A 17,206-nucleotide genomic window follows, 5' to 3' on the forward strand; every position below is an offset into this window, starting at 1 on the left:
GCTATGTACAGATAAGAGGATCCATTTTGTCCTTCCATTATAATGTAGCTACTAATCCATCTTGCACTTCTTTCTACAAAACAGACAGTGGTGTGTGGTCATTCATCATCCTGTATTAGATCAAAGTCGATGCTACCCTTTTCATTCTCCAAATACTGGATCAATCACCCGTCTCCAAACACAGACAAAAGAACAAATCTTAAGCGTAATCTATGTATACACAAAAAGCTATTGAACAGATCTGATAAAATGCCTGACAGAATATTGAAAGTCATACATGAATCCAAGCTGTGGAAAACTAGGAAAATTCAGGCAAAAATTAAATATATATATGTACATATTTATCACCTCCTGGAAATACTTATCTTTCTTTACTGACAATAGGGAGAGCTTATGGTAGGTAAGCTGCTAATTTTGGTAGCTTTAGATAGTTATCAAAGGATATCAAAGGTGAAAGGCTATAGAAAGGATGAAATGCATATATAGGTGGAGAGATGAAAAGGATAAATGAAATAAATCCAGAGGGCACAAAGTGATGATGACATTTCTGCAGTACTTAAGCTAAGATAGAGCTTCAAAATGTGTGTCTGTGGCTCTGAATACATACTTATCCATATAGGCATACTTGTCTACATTCTCACTATGGTTAATCTAACTGATTAATTACAACTGAAAGTTGACTCCTATAGAAGAAAATTATGAAGGTTGATGCCTCCCCGAGGCCCGAGTTAACGACATCACTAGGAAACTTCCTAGCCCGGAACAGCCCTCGGACCCGTTACTGCTCTTCCACGTGGGTGGCAATGAAGCCGCAATGCGTAGTCCGAGAGGAATCAAAAGAGACTTCAGGGCCTTGGGACAGTTGGTAAGGGAAACTGGAGCACAGGTTATTTTTTTCCTCTCTCCTTCCAGTTGTGGGCAGTGACACTGGAAGAGACAGATGGACCCTATCTATTAAGACATGGTTCAATGGGTGGTGTCACCACCACATTTCAGATTTTTTGATAATTGGATGTTCTACACGGCACGAGGCTTGCTGGCGTCAGTTGGGATTCACCTTTCTCAAAGGGGGAAGAGGGTCTTTGCTCATGAACTAGAGGCACTTACTGGCAGAGCTTTAAACTAGACTTGAAGGGGGAGGGGGATAATATCAGGATCACCTGTGACGAGCTGTGGGATGACACACCAAGATTAGAGGGATGGGGTGCTAGCAAGGGCCCTCAGCCTGTGACTCTGAGATATTTTGGGTACACTGCAGCACGCTTGAAGTCTTACAGTGATGAGCCAGGGACTCCTGAGGTAATAGGAACCAACAGGGAAACACCGGGGAAATACCTCAAAAGAATTAAAGTGTCTTCCTCTAAGAAGATGACATGGCCAACAGTCCAGCTGAAGTGCCTCTACACCAATGCACAGAGCATGGGCAACAAACAGGAGTTGGAAGCCACCGTGCTGCTAGAAACCTACAACCTATTTGCCATCACTGGAACTTGGTGGGATGAATCCCATGACAGGAGTGCAGCTATCAATGGCTACAGGTTGTTCAGAAGGGACAGGTGAGGAAGGAGGCGCAGGGGGGTTGCCCTCTACATCAAGAAATGGATGGATTGTGTAGAGCTGTCTCTGAAGAATAGCCATGAGCAGCTTGAAAGCTTCTGGGTAAGAATTAGAGACTGAGGCAACAAAGACAACCTTGTAGTTGGTGCCTACTACAGGCTACTCGATCAAGGGGAGCCTATTGACAAAACCTTCTTACTCCAGCTACAGGAGGCATCATGCTTGCAGGCTCTCATCCTGCTGGGGGACTTCAACCACCCTGACATCTGCTAGAAAATTATCATGGCAAGCAGTAGGCAATCCAGGAGACTTCTGGAGTGCATTGTGGATAAATTCTTAAGCCAGGTAATAGACAGCCCTACCAGAGGGGATGTAATACTGGACCTGTTGGTCACCAATGCAAGTGAGGTAATCGGTGTCATCAAGATTGGAGGCAGCCTGGGCTGCAGTGATCATGCACTGGTAGAGTTCACAGTCCTGAGGGATATGGGTCAGGCAGAGAATAAAGTCAGGATCCTGAGTTTTAGGAAAGCAAAATTCCAGCTCTTCAAGGTGGTAGTCAATAGACCCCCTGGGAAATTGCCCTCAGGGACAAGGGAGCGCAACAGAGCTGTCAGATATTTAAGGGCAGTTTCCATAGAGTGCAAGACCTCTCAATCCCCAGGTGCAGGAAATCAGAAAAGGAAGGTAAGAGATCAGCATAGCTGAGTCAAGACCTGTTGGTCAAACTAAAGGGCAAGAAGGAAATGCACAGGCAGTGGAAGCAGGGACATGTGTCTTGGGAAGAGTATAGGGATGCTGCCTGGTTGTATAGGGATGGGTTCAGGAAGGCCAAGGCATGGCTGGAGCTGAACTTGGCAAGGGATGCAAAGAATAATAAGGGCTTCTACAGATGCGTCAGCCAGAAAAGGAAGGTCAAAGAAAGTGTGCCCCCCTGATTAACACAACTCACAAACTGGTTAACAACAGATGAGGAGAAGGCTAAGGTACTCAACAACTTTTTTCCTCAGTCTTCACTGGCAAACCAGCTTCCCACACCTCTCAAGTGGATGAACCTTAAGACAAAGACTTGGGGAGAAGATAAGGTAGATTCCTGATCACCTGAGGAACCTGAATTTACATAAGTCTATGAGACCTGACAAGATACATCCCAATGTCCTGAGAGAATTGGCTGATGTAGTTGCCAAGCTGCTCTCTATCATATTTGAAAAGTCATGGCAGTCAGGTATAGTCCCTGGTGACTGGAAAAATGGAAACATTGCACCCATTTTTAAAAGGGTAGAAAGAGAACTGTCAGCCTCACCTCTGTGCCTGGGAAGATCATGGAATAGATCCTCCTAGAAGCTGTGCTAAGGCACATGAAGGACAGGGAGGTTATTAGAGACATGGCTTCACCAAGGGCAAGTCTTGCCTGACCAGTCTAGTGGCCTTCTATGATGGTGTGACTATGGGACAAGGGAAGAGCTATGGATGTCATCTATCTGGACTTCTGTAAGGCATGTGAGACATGGTACCCCACAGCATCTTTCTCTCTAAATTGGAGGCATATAGATTTGATGGATGGACTGTTTGGTGGATGAGGAATTGGCTGGATGGTTGCATCCAGAAGGTGGTGGTCAACTGCTCAATGTCTGGATGGAGATCAGTGACAAGTGGTGTCCCTCAGGGGTCCATCTTGGTACCAGTACTCTTTAATATCTTCATCAATTTCATAGACAGTGGGATCGAGTGCACCCTCAGAAAGTTTGTAGATGACATCAAGCAGAGTTGGTGCAGTTGACACATCTGAGGGATGGGATGCCATACAGAAGGGACCTGGACAAGAAGTAGGCCCATGTGAACCTCATAAGGTTCAACTAGGCCAAAGCAAGTGCACCTGGGTCATGGCAACCCCCAGTATCAATACAGGCCAGAGGATGAAGGGATTGAGAGCAGCCCCACAGAGAAAGACTTGGGGGTACTGGTGGATGAAAAGCTGGACATGAGAGGACAATGTGCATTCGTAGCCCAGAAGGCCAGTTGTATCCTGGGCTGCGTAACAAGAAGCATGACCAGCAGGTATAAAGAGGTGTTTCTGCCCTCTGCTTTACTCTTGTGAGGCGCACCTGCAGAACTGCATCCAGCTCTGGAGCCCTCAGAACAGGAAAGATGTGGACCTGTTGGAGTGGGTCCAGAGGAGGGCCACAAAAATGATCAGAGGGCTGGACCACCTCTCCTATAAGGACAGGCTAAAAGAAGTGGGGTTGTTCAGCCTGGAGAAGAGAAGGCTCCGGGGAGACTTTGTTGCAGTCTTTCAATATTTAAAAGGGCCTTATAAGGAAGATGGGGACAAACTTTTTAGCAGGGCCTGTTGCAATAGGACAAGGGGTAATGGCCTTAAGCTGAAGGAGAGTGGATTCAGACTAGATATAAGGAAGAATTTTTTTTATGATGAGAGTGGTGAAATACTGGAACAGATTGCTCAGAGAGGTGGTAGATGCCCCATCCCTGGAAACATTCAAGGTCAGGTTGGACTGAGCTCTGAGCAACCTGATCTAGTTGAAGATATCCCTTGCAGGGAAGGTTGGACTAGATGACCTTTAAACCCAAACTATTCTATGATTCTGTGATTCTGTGTTTCTATGGTAAACAAAAGTAGAAATTGACACTGGAATCATACTAGTAACTCTCATGTTTAAAGCTTTATTTCTTCATAAAAATATACTATCTTTAGTGGTTGAAATTAGCAGTTAACAGCATTTATTTAGTTAGTTTATATAGCACATCTTTTTTTGTACCATGAGTTAAACACAAAATGAGGCATTAAGCCAAATGGCTTTCCTTTATCTTGTTACATTTATATCACTTACAGTATTTGCACAGTAACCTTTTTATTGTTTTTTTCTTTTTTAAAGAATCTGGTAAGTACTGTATGAAATATCATTCAAAGTGGCTAGCTCTGTTTACCCCATCATATACAGTGAAATCTATATTTTATGTGTTTCCAGTGTTGGAAATTAAATAAATAAGGTGATCTTGTGGTGCACATACATTCACCAAGTCCTATAGGTGTTAAAAGGCTGACACTCCCCTTGCTCCAGTTAGCTATACTATAATAGGTTTCAGTGATTTTTTGCTGCTGTTATTCTGCAGGTGACAATAATAGGTATGATGGCCCCAATTTCATGATATCACATCTAATATTGACAAAAAAGGAAAAAAAAATCTAGTTCTTTCTTAAAAAAATAAACAAACAAACCCCTATTTATTGTTTTTAGCTATCACTTTTATCCCCCTGTAGGAATCTTCAATTTGTCAGAAATGAAATAATAAACTCTTTGTCTAAGAGAAAACATTTTTTTCCTGCTGTTATTCCAACCATTCAACATTTCCATCTGGGATAGTCTGTGCTTCTTGCTTAATTTTGGGATTCTCCTTAAGATCATAGCCTTTCATCTAATCTGCATTTTGCCCTGCTGAGTTCAACTCATATAGGGAAAAACTCAAGCATTGAAAATAACACATTTTCATAATACACTTTTATCTTTCCAGTAACAAGAACTCTGCATTACATTTTTACAAATAATTCTGATCAAGTGTACTAAGTAGTATAGAAAAATTTAACTGGTTCTACCAAGAAATCAAATAAGATCAAAAATCTTTGTTCTGCTTTGTTGTCTGTAACAAACTTTGTGCATACCCATCAGAGATAATCATCATTCACTAATTTCAACTGAGTTGTAATCTAGTTGATTTCAATAGTTTAGCGTATTATCTACATTTCAGACATAATAAGGAAATATGATAGAATGATAGAATCATAGCACAATTCAGCTGGGAAGAGCTCAGGAGGTCTCTAATCCAACCTCCTGCTCCTAGCAGGCTCAGTTTTGAGGTCAGACAGCCAGCTCTGGGCTTCATCCACTTGGACTTTGAAAATCACTAAGGATAGAGACTTCATATCCTCTCCCAGGAGCCTGTTCCACTGCTTAACTGTCTTCATTGTAAAAAAGTTTTTCCTTATATCCAATCCACAGATGGTTCTGGTTCTCCTGCATGCAGCGCTGTGAAGATCCTGGATCCATCTTTTTGATAACCTAATCTTAGGTACGTATTTTGGATGGGTGTCATTACACGTTCCTGAAGCAGTCTTTTCTCCAGGCTGAACAAGCCCAGTCCCTCAGTCAATTTTCATGGGACAAGTGTTCCACCCTCAGCCATTCTTGTGACACTTCCTCAAAAATGATCCATGTAAAATACCCTGTATAGGGGTGCCCAAAACAGAACTCATAAATATGATCTCATTAATGCTGAGTAATCCCTTCCCTTGACCTGTTGTCTCTGCTCCTATTAATACATTCATGGACACTATTGGCCATCTCTGCTGCTAGTGTGCACTGTTGGTTCATGTCCAGCTTCTGCAGGGGGTTAGTCCATCCTTAGCAAAGAACTTTTGCATTTGTTTTTGCTGAATTCCTGAGATTCCCATCACCTGTTCCTCCAGTCTCTCTAGGCACCTCTGAATGCAAGCCCTGTACTTGAGCTTATCAGCTGCATTCACAGTGCAGTCTTATCTTCAAGCTTGACTAGGATTCACTCCATGATCTCCTTCAAGTCACTGTTATAGATATTAAATCTGACAGGCTCCAGTATAAATCCTGTCAACAGCCTCCAAATGGAATATGACTCCATTATGAATTCCATTAAACTGATTCCATTAAATGGAATAATTCTCATCCTCTGTAAGTTTAAGAGCCTTTCTTGGAAGACAGTTGCTGCTTTTTATTAAAAATTGAATGTGAATCTACTATACATTGTTGAGTTTAGTATGTGTATTGATAATAATTTTCAGGGGAGTGTAGGTTCTCCCTGATCAAGCACAGCAAGATCAGTAGATTAAGATCAGTACCTGATATATGCTAGATCCATGAAGATGACTTGGATCTGCAAAGCATATAAATCTGTGGTAGGTACCTGTATAAATATATAGCTGAGTCTTTTAACAAATTTTAATTTTGTAGATTAGAAATTTTTAATTTCCATTGTTATTTGGTAGTTTCACAAAGCTGTCTTGAAGCAATATTTTTAAGGAAAAGCTTATATTACTTGTTTGCAGTTGTCAGAAAGTCTTTTGATAAAAATTAATTCTTCCCTAAATTCTCTTTTTAGTGTCATTATTTTTCTCTGTTGAGAAATAGTTTATTTCGCTGAGATTTTAACAATGTTACATATCAGTATCTTAACTAGAAAACACTTACCTTTCATAAAAGAACTTACTCCCATTCATCTTCCTCATTTTTATCTTTCAGCATTCCAATCGATTTTTATACCTATTTTAAGATCATCATTTTTCAATTACCAGATGTAACTTGTCCTGGATGATATTCTTCAATATCGACTTGTTTTTCTTTTCTTTCTACCTTTAAACAAACAAACAAACAAACAAAAACCAAAAAAGAAACCAAAACCAAAACAAAAACCAACCAAACAAAAAGATTTTGAAATACCGGTAGGTAATATTACTGTTATCTTTATTTTAACTTCTTACATTGTCTTACATCTGGCTGCTAATGCTGCCAGAGTGGCAGCATTAGCATATCACCCTCAGTATGATCTAGTTAGTTTATGGAGTTCCACAAAGCTATGAATTTAAAAAGAAAGTAATACTAATTCTAAGACAAGGAAAATCAATAAATAAATCTAAATTTGCCCATGTTGTTGTTGACATCATGACCAACAGTAAACACTGTATTTTCTGCAATAAATACCAAATTTTGTTTGTTTTCTCCAGTCATTCATCTTTCTTCATTTATTTCCTTCCTTTCTTGCATTCCTGGGTTTTCATAGCTGATTGAACCTTTGATTAGAGGTGGTGGCTCATACAAGTTGTGTTATGTCTATGGCAACCCAGACAGACTCTATTTTGCAGTTTTGTAAAAATACAAGGTAACATACTTATGAAATTTCTCCAAATTGTTATCAAAATTTCTGATTTCAATGAAGTAATGATAATTAAAATCTGGAAAGATTCTCTTTGCTTATGTATGCATTCTATGTCTGGTCCCTAGATTCAATATGCCAGTGCAAGTCTATAAGTTATTTAACTACCTGTTAGTTTTGAAACAATTAATTGGGTTGGGGGATTACTTTGTTTGTTTCTGTGCTTCACAGTTGACTCTCTTTTCTTCTTGTGCCACTGCATGGAGCTGTGCACAATCCCACTTACATGACGAGGTGCAAACTCGAGTTGCATTTCCCCATCCAGTAGGCAACTGAATGCTGTCTTGTTAGCAGTTTAGCTAAAAGCATTTAAATCTTCATACCTGCTCATATCCAATAGACATTTACATCTTGCTTATGTGGCCTTTGCTTTTTGTTATACACAACCAAAAAAAAAATGATAAGGTTGTATTTATAAACAATGAAGTAACCTACAAGACCTTGAATATCTCAACAGTAAATAGATTTCTTTTTTTCTTTCCTTTCTAATTTACTTACTTCTCTGAAGTCCAATGTTTTGACATGCCACTTTCTAAATTTGTCACAGTCTAAAGTGACAAAAATATATGGTCTATATCCTAGCAGGTTACTTTTTAGGTCATGTTCATCAGTTATTCACTAGCTTCATTAATCACAATTATGTTAGCATTGCCATTAGCAAAAAGTGCTAACATACACTTTTCCTTATTGAATTAAAGCTGGTAAAAGACAAACTGCTGAGATTTCAAGGTACACTGTCGTTATTCTGCTTCAGGTGTCCATTCAATACACAATTGTATCTCTTATAGAAGTTAAATCCATAGATTGATATTAACTTTTTTCCATTTTGTGTCACCATTATTTTTCAATTGTTTGACATATAGTCATTGATCAGGTTTATGTGTTCTCTCCAAGGTCTGAAGAATGCAGCTTTTATATCTTTTGCTCAGTTAACACAGATCTGGCCAAACACTTGGAGAAATTATATTGGTACATCTTTTAAATGATACAGCTTTCAGATAATAATGTACTGTGTAACAATGTGTATATTATGTGTAATGAAGTTTACATGCATTGTGGACCTCAGATCTCACAATGTCTAAATCTCCATTTGTCTAATTTGTTTAACAAACAGTATTAGTATCATTCTTGTGGATAAATGCTACATCACTCTGTGAAGCATTATTCAGTTTATGATGTATTTGGAAATGCATGCATGTAGATACATGTATGTGAATCTGTCTTAGTTAGAAAAAATGTAAACCAGGTGTCCTTTATCAACCCTCTGTAGAGAAGTTATTTCTAATGCCTTTAGAAATTTGAGAGCAATTATACTTCTCTGCTTTACTAATTTAAAAAGGATACTTGTTCTATTTCAACTTGAATTCCATTATCAATTCAGAAAAAAACACAGATGGAAGAAAAGAGTTATCATGGAGCAGTTAGAGAAGAGGAAGGAGGGTTACCTGTAAAAAACCACTGACTTAAGCCGTAAGTGAATGATGAGCATAGTCCTGCCATAAAGCACTGCAGGAAGTACAGGTTCTGCATGATGACAGGAGAAATATGAGAGACTGTTGAATATTGACATGATTTGGCACAGAGAGAGGTGTGAGGGTTGTTTTTTTTTTTTTAGTTTAATTGTCACTGATAACTTCCTTTACTTGTGTTGAAATGCAAAGTCTATCACTAAAGGAAGAAGAAGCAGAAGGCAGACTCAGAACTACAAACTGTAAGGTTTCTGAAAGTTCTGAAGAAGCTTATGATGCTACAGCTAATGATTTAATGAATAAAGAAAATAATAACTGGTAAAGAATACATTCTCAAATAATGAAAGAATTCTACCAGCTACATGCAACTCAGAATACAGAATCAAAACTTAAGATTCAGGACTGGACGTCTGAAATAAAAAGTTATAGCACAGTTCTGTTACCAAGAAACAACATTTGGAAAGGAGAACAGCCTTGCAGGTACTGTTTGAAAAAGGTAGTATGTGTTCACCAATGTGGTCAATCATTCTAATCTTACCCTCTATTTATAATTGCTGCTAATCTTCCTAAGTTTCCCAGATCCCCATAGTCCTTTTTTAAAGACTCATATCATATTTGCTACCCTCCAATCTTCAGGTAGCAAAAAAGTGTAAAGTAGAAGGCTACCCATAGCTATTTTACTATTTTAACTCTGAATTTTGGGGGGTTTTGTTGTTTGTTTGGTTGTCTTTTTTAATAAAAAAAGTAAAAAAAGAAAGTATGTGTAATATATGCAGTCCTGGGAGTTTGATAGCATTCATTTTGTCTTTTTACACCATAATCTTTTCAATAGTTACTTCAGGCAATCTGCCAACTCCTGCTCAAAAAGGTTGACTAAAGGTGTTCATTTGACAGTGGACACCAAAGCAAAGAATTCATTTTGCTTCTCTGCAATGTCAGTGACACATCCTTTTTACCCTGGTCAAGAGTTGGATCTACAGAATGTCTGACAGGCTTTGGGCTCCTGATGAATTGGAAGGAATTATTAGTCTTATTTATTGCATCGGCTAGTTTCTTGAACTAGTCACTCCTCTTCTGGCCAAGTATCTGATAGCCCTATCATGCTGATTTCATCACTTAAGAATAGATATTCCCATTCCTCTATCCCTGTCTATTAATCAGATTTTCAGCATTCTTATAAATACACTTTTTGGTACATTTCTTGTCACTATATTTCATATCACTCATTTTGTTCTTATTTTCATATTTTAATGTTTTCTGACTTTTCTTTCTGTTGAGGACACTGAGTTTTCAACTCTTTCTGTCAGAAATTATTTCACAGAAGTCATCCCAACCCTTCACAGTGTCATGACATTTTTAACGGTTGACTGTGCTTTGAGTTCTCATTTCCATCAAGATCTGTAATTCAAAGAAAAACACAGACTTTGGAAACAAACTTTCATCAACATTGTGCTAAGTCAGTGGGGCACAAACTCTGTCAATGAAAGTCACATGTACTATGAGGAAAGAATTCATTTGACTCAATCTCCTGTTCTGTAATGTAACAGAATGCAAGTCTGTCATATGCTTCTGTATGTGCTCAACCTATCATGACATGCAATATTGACAAAGGTACTCTTCAGGACACAGAATATGCACACGTAATGTGACTGGACTTACAGTAATCAGACGGGAGAAACAGGTCATATGGCCAAGCACGTACAAAACTGATCCATATGACCTGCTTAAGAGTACTTACAATGGATTTTCAAAAGAGAAGAGAAGGATCTCAGATAATTTATCTGGCTTGTAGACTGCAACCTTCTTGTCTTTGGAGTGCATCTAAAAGAAAAAGGCAAAAAGGAATGTAGTGAGAGTTAAGTGAATAGTTCTACCAAAGCATATCTGAGCAATGCACTAATAGCGGACTACTCCTGAATTTAAAGATTAAATCTGCAATCAAGTAAAAATAATTTATATTCCTCATTTAATAAGGGGTTTGAAAGCGTAGGCTAATCTGAGAGAGTTATTGTGTTGTTCCCACAGATTGTGGGAAAGACAGTTAAAGTTTTCTTAAATAACGTTCAGCTGAGTAAAGTCATTAGAATATTTTAGTAGCATGCTCTGTCATTTTAAGCCACCCAGAATCCTTATATGCTTTTTTAATTGCTCATGCACATTTTGGGCAACCATTGGTTAAAGGAAGCAAATAAGCTGTTTGGGTATCTTAAAAAAGCAATGGAGGTAATATGGAAAATATTATTTTAATATTGTTTTATGTTTTTCAAAGCAACTAAACATCACATTTACTTTTGTAAATGCATATATATTCTACATGGCCACTAGTTAAAATAGCAAATATGATACTTTTTTTGCTTTAGAAAGGAATATCACAAATGCATCCCATTCCGTATGCTGTCACGCTATCTAATCCATGAAAGTTAATAACTACTCACATTTATCCATGCTATTTATTCACTGAAGCAACTTTGAATCTTATTCAGCTTTCTTTGCCCCTGAAGCACCACTTATGAATTAAAGTGTTCTTTAGCTTGAGAAGAGATGTCAGAATTAAAGACTACAACCCTCCTTTAATTATTTTCTAAACAGCTTGCTTCTACTAAAGGAGAGAAGGAAAGCATATTGATTCACTCACTTTGATTTTGGTGTGGGCATATTTTGAATCTTCAAGAGAATGCCCGGGTTCATAGGCTGGGGGCAACCTTGGCTGCAGTGACCATGGGATGGTGCGATTCAGCATCCTGAGAGGAGGGAGCAGGGCAAAAGGCAAGATCACATCCCTGCACTTCAAGAGAGCAGATTTTCCCCAGTTCAGAGATTTGCTTGTGAGTGTTAGGGAGCAGCAAGTGTTGGCTGCCCCACAAGGGAACGTGAGTCAGTAGCATTGTGTGATGAAAAGGCAGGTGCAAGGAGTGACCACACCAATGCAGACTCAGGATGCAGAATAGCAAGTCAGAGTCAGGATCAAATTCAGAGACAGTGTCAGGGTCAGACATAGTGTAGTGATCACCCAGTTAGGTTGTAGTGAGGAGGTAGGTCCAAGGTCAAGCCAAGAAGCCAAGACAGCTGGTCAGCATCAGGTTTGGAGAGGTGTGAGCCTGAGCACAGCTGCAGCTGTTGCACAGCTGCTGCACAGCTGTGATGTAGCATTGGCAGGAGTGAGCAATACAGCCTCAGCTCAGAAGTGATTCCCAAGGGAATGGAAGGGCAGGATCTTGCTTTCTTCATAATAGCACTTACCAACAAAGGAGCTGACCTTGTACTCAGCCAACTAAACTCTTTAATTTAGCCAACTAAAATTGTAGAAGGGGGATGTGCCACAGCACTGACAGCAATAATTCCGTAGGACGTAACCCTGGAGAGAAGAGAGGTCCAGCACAACTCTTTGATTTTCAAGGATCACGTCCTTCAAACTCAAAAATCGTCCATCCGAATGAGCTGAAAGTGAAGCAAAGGTGGCAAGTAGGCCTGTGTGGATGAACAGAAAGCTCCTGACTACAACTCAAATATAAAAAGGAAGCATACAAGATGTAGAAAAAAGGACAGATGACCCAGGAGGAATACAGAAACATTGTCCAATCATGGAAGGATGGGTTGAAGTAAGCCAAAGCCCATCTGAAGCAGAAGCTGTGGTGAGATACATGAAGGGAAACAACAAAGGCTTATTCAGGTGTGTCTGCAACAAAAGGAAGACTGGGAAAAATGTGGGCTACCTGCTGAATGGGGTAGGGGAGCTGGTGACAAAGGAGGCAGAAAAGACCAAAATACCCAATGTCTTCTTTGTCTCAGTCTATAGTGGTAAGACTAGCTTCAGGAATCCCACACCCTGAAATCAAGAAACTTGTGAGGAAGCCTTACCCTGGATGGATGAAGTTCACAGTAGGGAATGTATAAATAAACTGGACAAACACAATTCCATGGAACCTAATAGGAGAGACATTCATGCCTGGTGAGGAAGCTGGTTGATGTCATTGTGACACTAGTTTTTATTGTCTTTGAGAGGTCATGGTGAGCGGGGGAGGTTTCTGAGGTCAGAAACGTCACTCCTATCTTCAAGAAAGGCAAGAAGCAGGATCCAAGTAACTCTAGGATGACCAGCCTCACCTCTATGCCTAGAAAGGTGATAGAAAAATTAATCCTGGAAACATTTCCAAGAGATGAAAGACAAGATGATTGGGAGTATTCAGTATGTATTTACAAAGGTAAAATCATGCCGGACCAACCTGATTGGCTTTTAGAATGCAATGACTGGCTAGGTGGATGGCTTCGTGGAGAACAGTAGATGTTGTTTATTTTAACTTCAGAAAGGCTTTGGCATTGTGTCCCATAATGTCCTCAGTGACAAGCTGATGAAGTATGAAGAAATGTACAATGAGATGGACTCAAAGGTGGCTGAACTGCTCAGCTCAGAGGGTTGTGGTCAGCTGCACAAAGTCCAGCTGGAGGCCAGTCTCTAGTGATGTATTCCAGGGATCAATACTGGGGCCAGTGTCTTTAACCTCTTCATTGATGACCTTGATGACAGAACAGAGTGCTCTTTCAGCCAGTTTGCAGAAGGTAGGAAAGTGAGAGGAGTGGTTGATACACTAGGTGGGTATGCTGCCATTTAGAAGGGCCCCAACAAGCAGGAGAACTGGGCAGAGAGGAATCTCATGAAGTATAATAAAGGGAAGCACAATATTCCACATTTGTGGAGGAATAACCTCATGCACCAGTATGATCTGGGGACCAACCGCCTGGAAAGCAGCTCTGCAGAGGACCTAGGGTTCATGGTAGAAACCAAGCTGGACATGAAGAAGCAATGTGTCCTTGCAGCAATGATATCCTTGGTTACATTAGAAAGAGCATTGCCAGCAGGTCGGAGGAGGCAATCTTTCCTCTTTACTCAGTGCTGGTAAGACACATCTGGCATGCTGAAATTAGATCTCGACTTCTCAGTGTAAGAGATACATGGATATATGGTGAGACTCCAGGAAATGCCCACTGAGATAGTTAAGGACATTGCACATTTGTCATATGAAGAGAGGTTGAGAGAGCTAGGACAGTTCCACTTGGAGAAGGGAAATTTTATCAAGGTGTATAGATACTTGATGGGGAGGGAGTAAAGACGACAGAACCTGACTTCTCAGTAGTAACAGAACTGGTCATGGGCCAGATCAGCCTGCTTTCCCACTTTGAGCAGGACATTTGTACTATTTAATCTTCAGAGGTCTCTTCCAACCTCAACTATTCTGTAATTTTATGACTGTATAGCATCATGCCATAGTTCAGTGGAAGGATCCTCCAGAAGTCCTCTGGCAGCCATCTCTTCTTGAGGTTGACCAAACCCCAGTCACTCAGCATCTCCTCATATGGCAGAACTCCAGATCCTGCTTCAGTGGCCCTTCACTGAGCTTGTTCCAGTGTTGGGAAATATTAGTTGTCAAAATTAGCATAAGTGTTGGCAAACTAGCTTAGCATAAATGCCTACATTTTCTGAAACCTTAGGCCACAGGCTCTGAACTTTCACCTAGATATGTTGAACTTTTGTTGAACTTTTGCCTAGTTAAGTAAAAGAAGGCCCCAGAGCCAGTTCAAGACAGAAGATAAGGAAGCTACAACCGTCAGCAGAAGTGGCAACCTTAGAGATAAGAAAAGAAATGGCCCACCTAGAGACAAGGAAAAGAGTCAGTGAAGAACGGGAAGACCCTAGACCCTAATATTATTATTGGTCCCTTACTTAGATTGTAAGGGTATAATTGCCCAGGGATTTCTTTGTTTGGGGTCCCTCTGCAGAGGCACCCAGCTCGAGCTCTTATGACCGCTGTACCACTCAAATTATCTCATGAGACTTCAAATCTGAGACTCTGCTGTGGGAAACCTAGGGTGAAGAAACTTCCTTAACACTACTTTATTGATATTTCCCATCCTGTGTGGTCCAAAAGTGGATGCAGTACTGTAGATGTGGTCTAATGAGTACTGAATAGAGGGGAAATAAACGCTTTCCTTGACCTGCTGACTGTTCTTAATATAAGCAGTTGTTACAGAACAGACAGTGGTGTTCCAGCTGTACGAACCTCTAATCACTAACCAGTACCTTTTGAACTTGACAATCCAGCCACTTCTTCACCAATCTAGTAAATGCTATCTAGACTGCAATCTGGTACATCACCTTGGATGTGCTTTTTGTGTTATTTAAATGTTGCTTGAATAGAAATGCAGTTCACAAGAGAAGATAAGGACTTGCTGTCTCTATAGAATTGATGAGAACATGGTTCGCCACTCAGATGGACCTTGTAAGATCATGAATAGCCTTTGATAATTATCTTTGAAATTATCTTTGGTAATTTCTCAAGCACATAGAAAGTCTTTACTGTGAGGAAACTGTTTCACAAATCATACACTCTTCCTTCTTTTTCTTTCTAATTGGTAGTTTTGCATGATCAACAGAAGACTGAGTTGCACCATTATGGATAGATGTAAATACTCTGTTTCAAGTTTGTACAGAAGAAGCCCCCTCTCCTAGAACAATGTTTTATGGTATCTGAACATACTTTTTATGATACCTTTACAATCAGAAATTACAAACCACATAAAATTGTCCAGGTGAAGGTGAGATTATATCTCAAAATGAAACGGGCCAGAGATAAGAGAGTAATTTACAGTGCTTATTTTCCAATTAATTTGTGATGACAGTGTGCTGTAAGCAAGACTTCCAGTCTGATGCAGGGAACAAGCACTTTACATGCTGGTACCAATCGCTGCCTCACTTTGAATAAAGGCTACAGATTTCTGTCTTCCCCAGTTTCTGGTGACCATTCAATCCTCATCCTCATATCTGGATCTTGCTCATAGCAGTGGATGCTTCAAATTGCTTGTTTACTGACAGGGAGCTAAAGTATGCTTTACAAATAACTGAAATGAACTTTGCTTTTTTGGATCAACTTCTCAAGAAACCAGATGACACTATGAGGGCAGAGAAATCATCTCTGAATGCATATTAGAAGCAAGCATTTCTTATATGTATTTGTAGAAGTGTAACTATAGTGTAGATATTGTACTTTTTTTTTTTTTAATATGACAGTAATGAAAGAACTGTAACATTAACTCAGAATGTTACAGGATTTGTTTGTTTGTTTGTTTGTTTTTAGCAGCACCACTGACATTATTTTCCCAAATATTATGACAACATTCTGTAGTACTTATCGTGAACTAAATGTTCTCCTAGAAGAAAAGAAAAAAAAACCAAACCTAAAAAAACCCCAAACCCTCTTGTACTTCATGTTTTAAAATGGATCTACTAATGTCTTTTTCTATTTTACAGATATAGCGAGATTTTATATTAAACTGTTTAGTATTTCTTAAAATACAGAAATAAAGCTGTGGTTTTTTTCAGGGAAAAGTAAAAGCTGACATGTAGAAAAGAGGAAAATGTGATAGTTATACTAAATAACAGGTACTCCTGCTATACTATTTTCCATTATAAGAGTAGACATTTCCTTTTTAAAAACAAACAAACAAACAAAACCAACAAAACTAAATTACATGGCAAATATTAGAGTCAAAATTAAGGAGTTTTCTAAAATAGATTTTATTTTCTATAAATGGTTGCAAGAGTACCTACTAAAGTTTGAGCTTAAAGTATGTAACTGTTTGTCCACTGTTTATAAATCTGTCAGATATTGTCTTTCCCAATAATACTTAAAAATAAACAAAACAAATCAAACAACAAGAAAAGCAAGCAAAATAAACTTTCAGACTTTTTATCTGTTTCCCCAATGTTTGATTTTTTTGTTTGTTCTATTGGTTTTGTTTTTTTTTTTTTTACTGAGTTACAGTCATAATCTATTTGTGTTTGGCTTAACTGAGTGATGTTTTATTTGATATTGCTTCTCTCAAGTACTTACAGGACAATCCAATTGTTTTTGTGCTATTGACTATTCCCAATATAGCCCAAAATATTATCAAAAATTCTTTCATCTCCAGGTAGAATCTCCAAATTAGAACCAAATTAGAATTTTTATTCTTACAATTTTATCTTCTGCACTAATAGAACTATATATCAGGCAGCTATTAGGGAAATAGGAAGAATTTACCAATTTACAAATACATGCAATCCAGTGTAATATTAGTCTGTACGCATTCAATATAGCACCTAATTGATGCAAGAAGAAGACTTAGTGTGGAAGTTAATTCAGATGACTGCAAAACTTTAAAGCTGG

This window comes from Balearica regulorum, chromosome 1 (genome assembly GCF_011004875.1).
Source record: "Balearica regulorum gibbericeps isolate bBalReg1 chromosome 1, bBalReg1.pri, whole genome shotgun sequence".
NCBI classification, from domain to species: Eukaryota; Metazoa; Chordata; class Aves; order Gruiformes; family Gruidae; genus Balearica; species Balearica regulorum.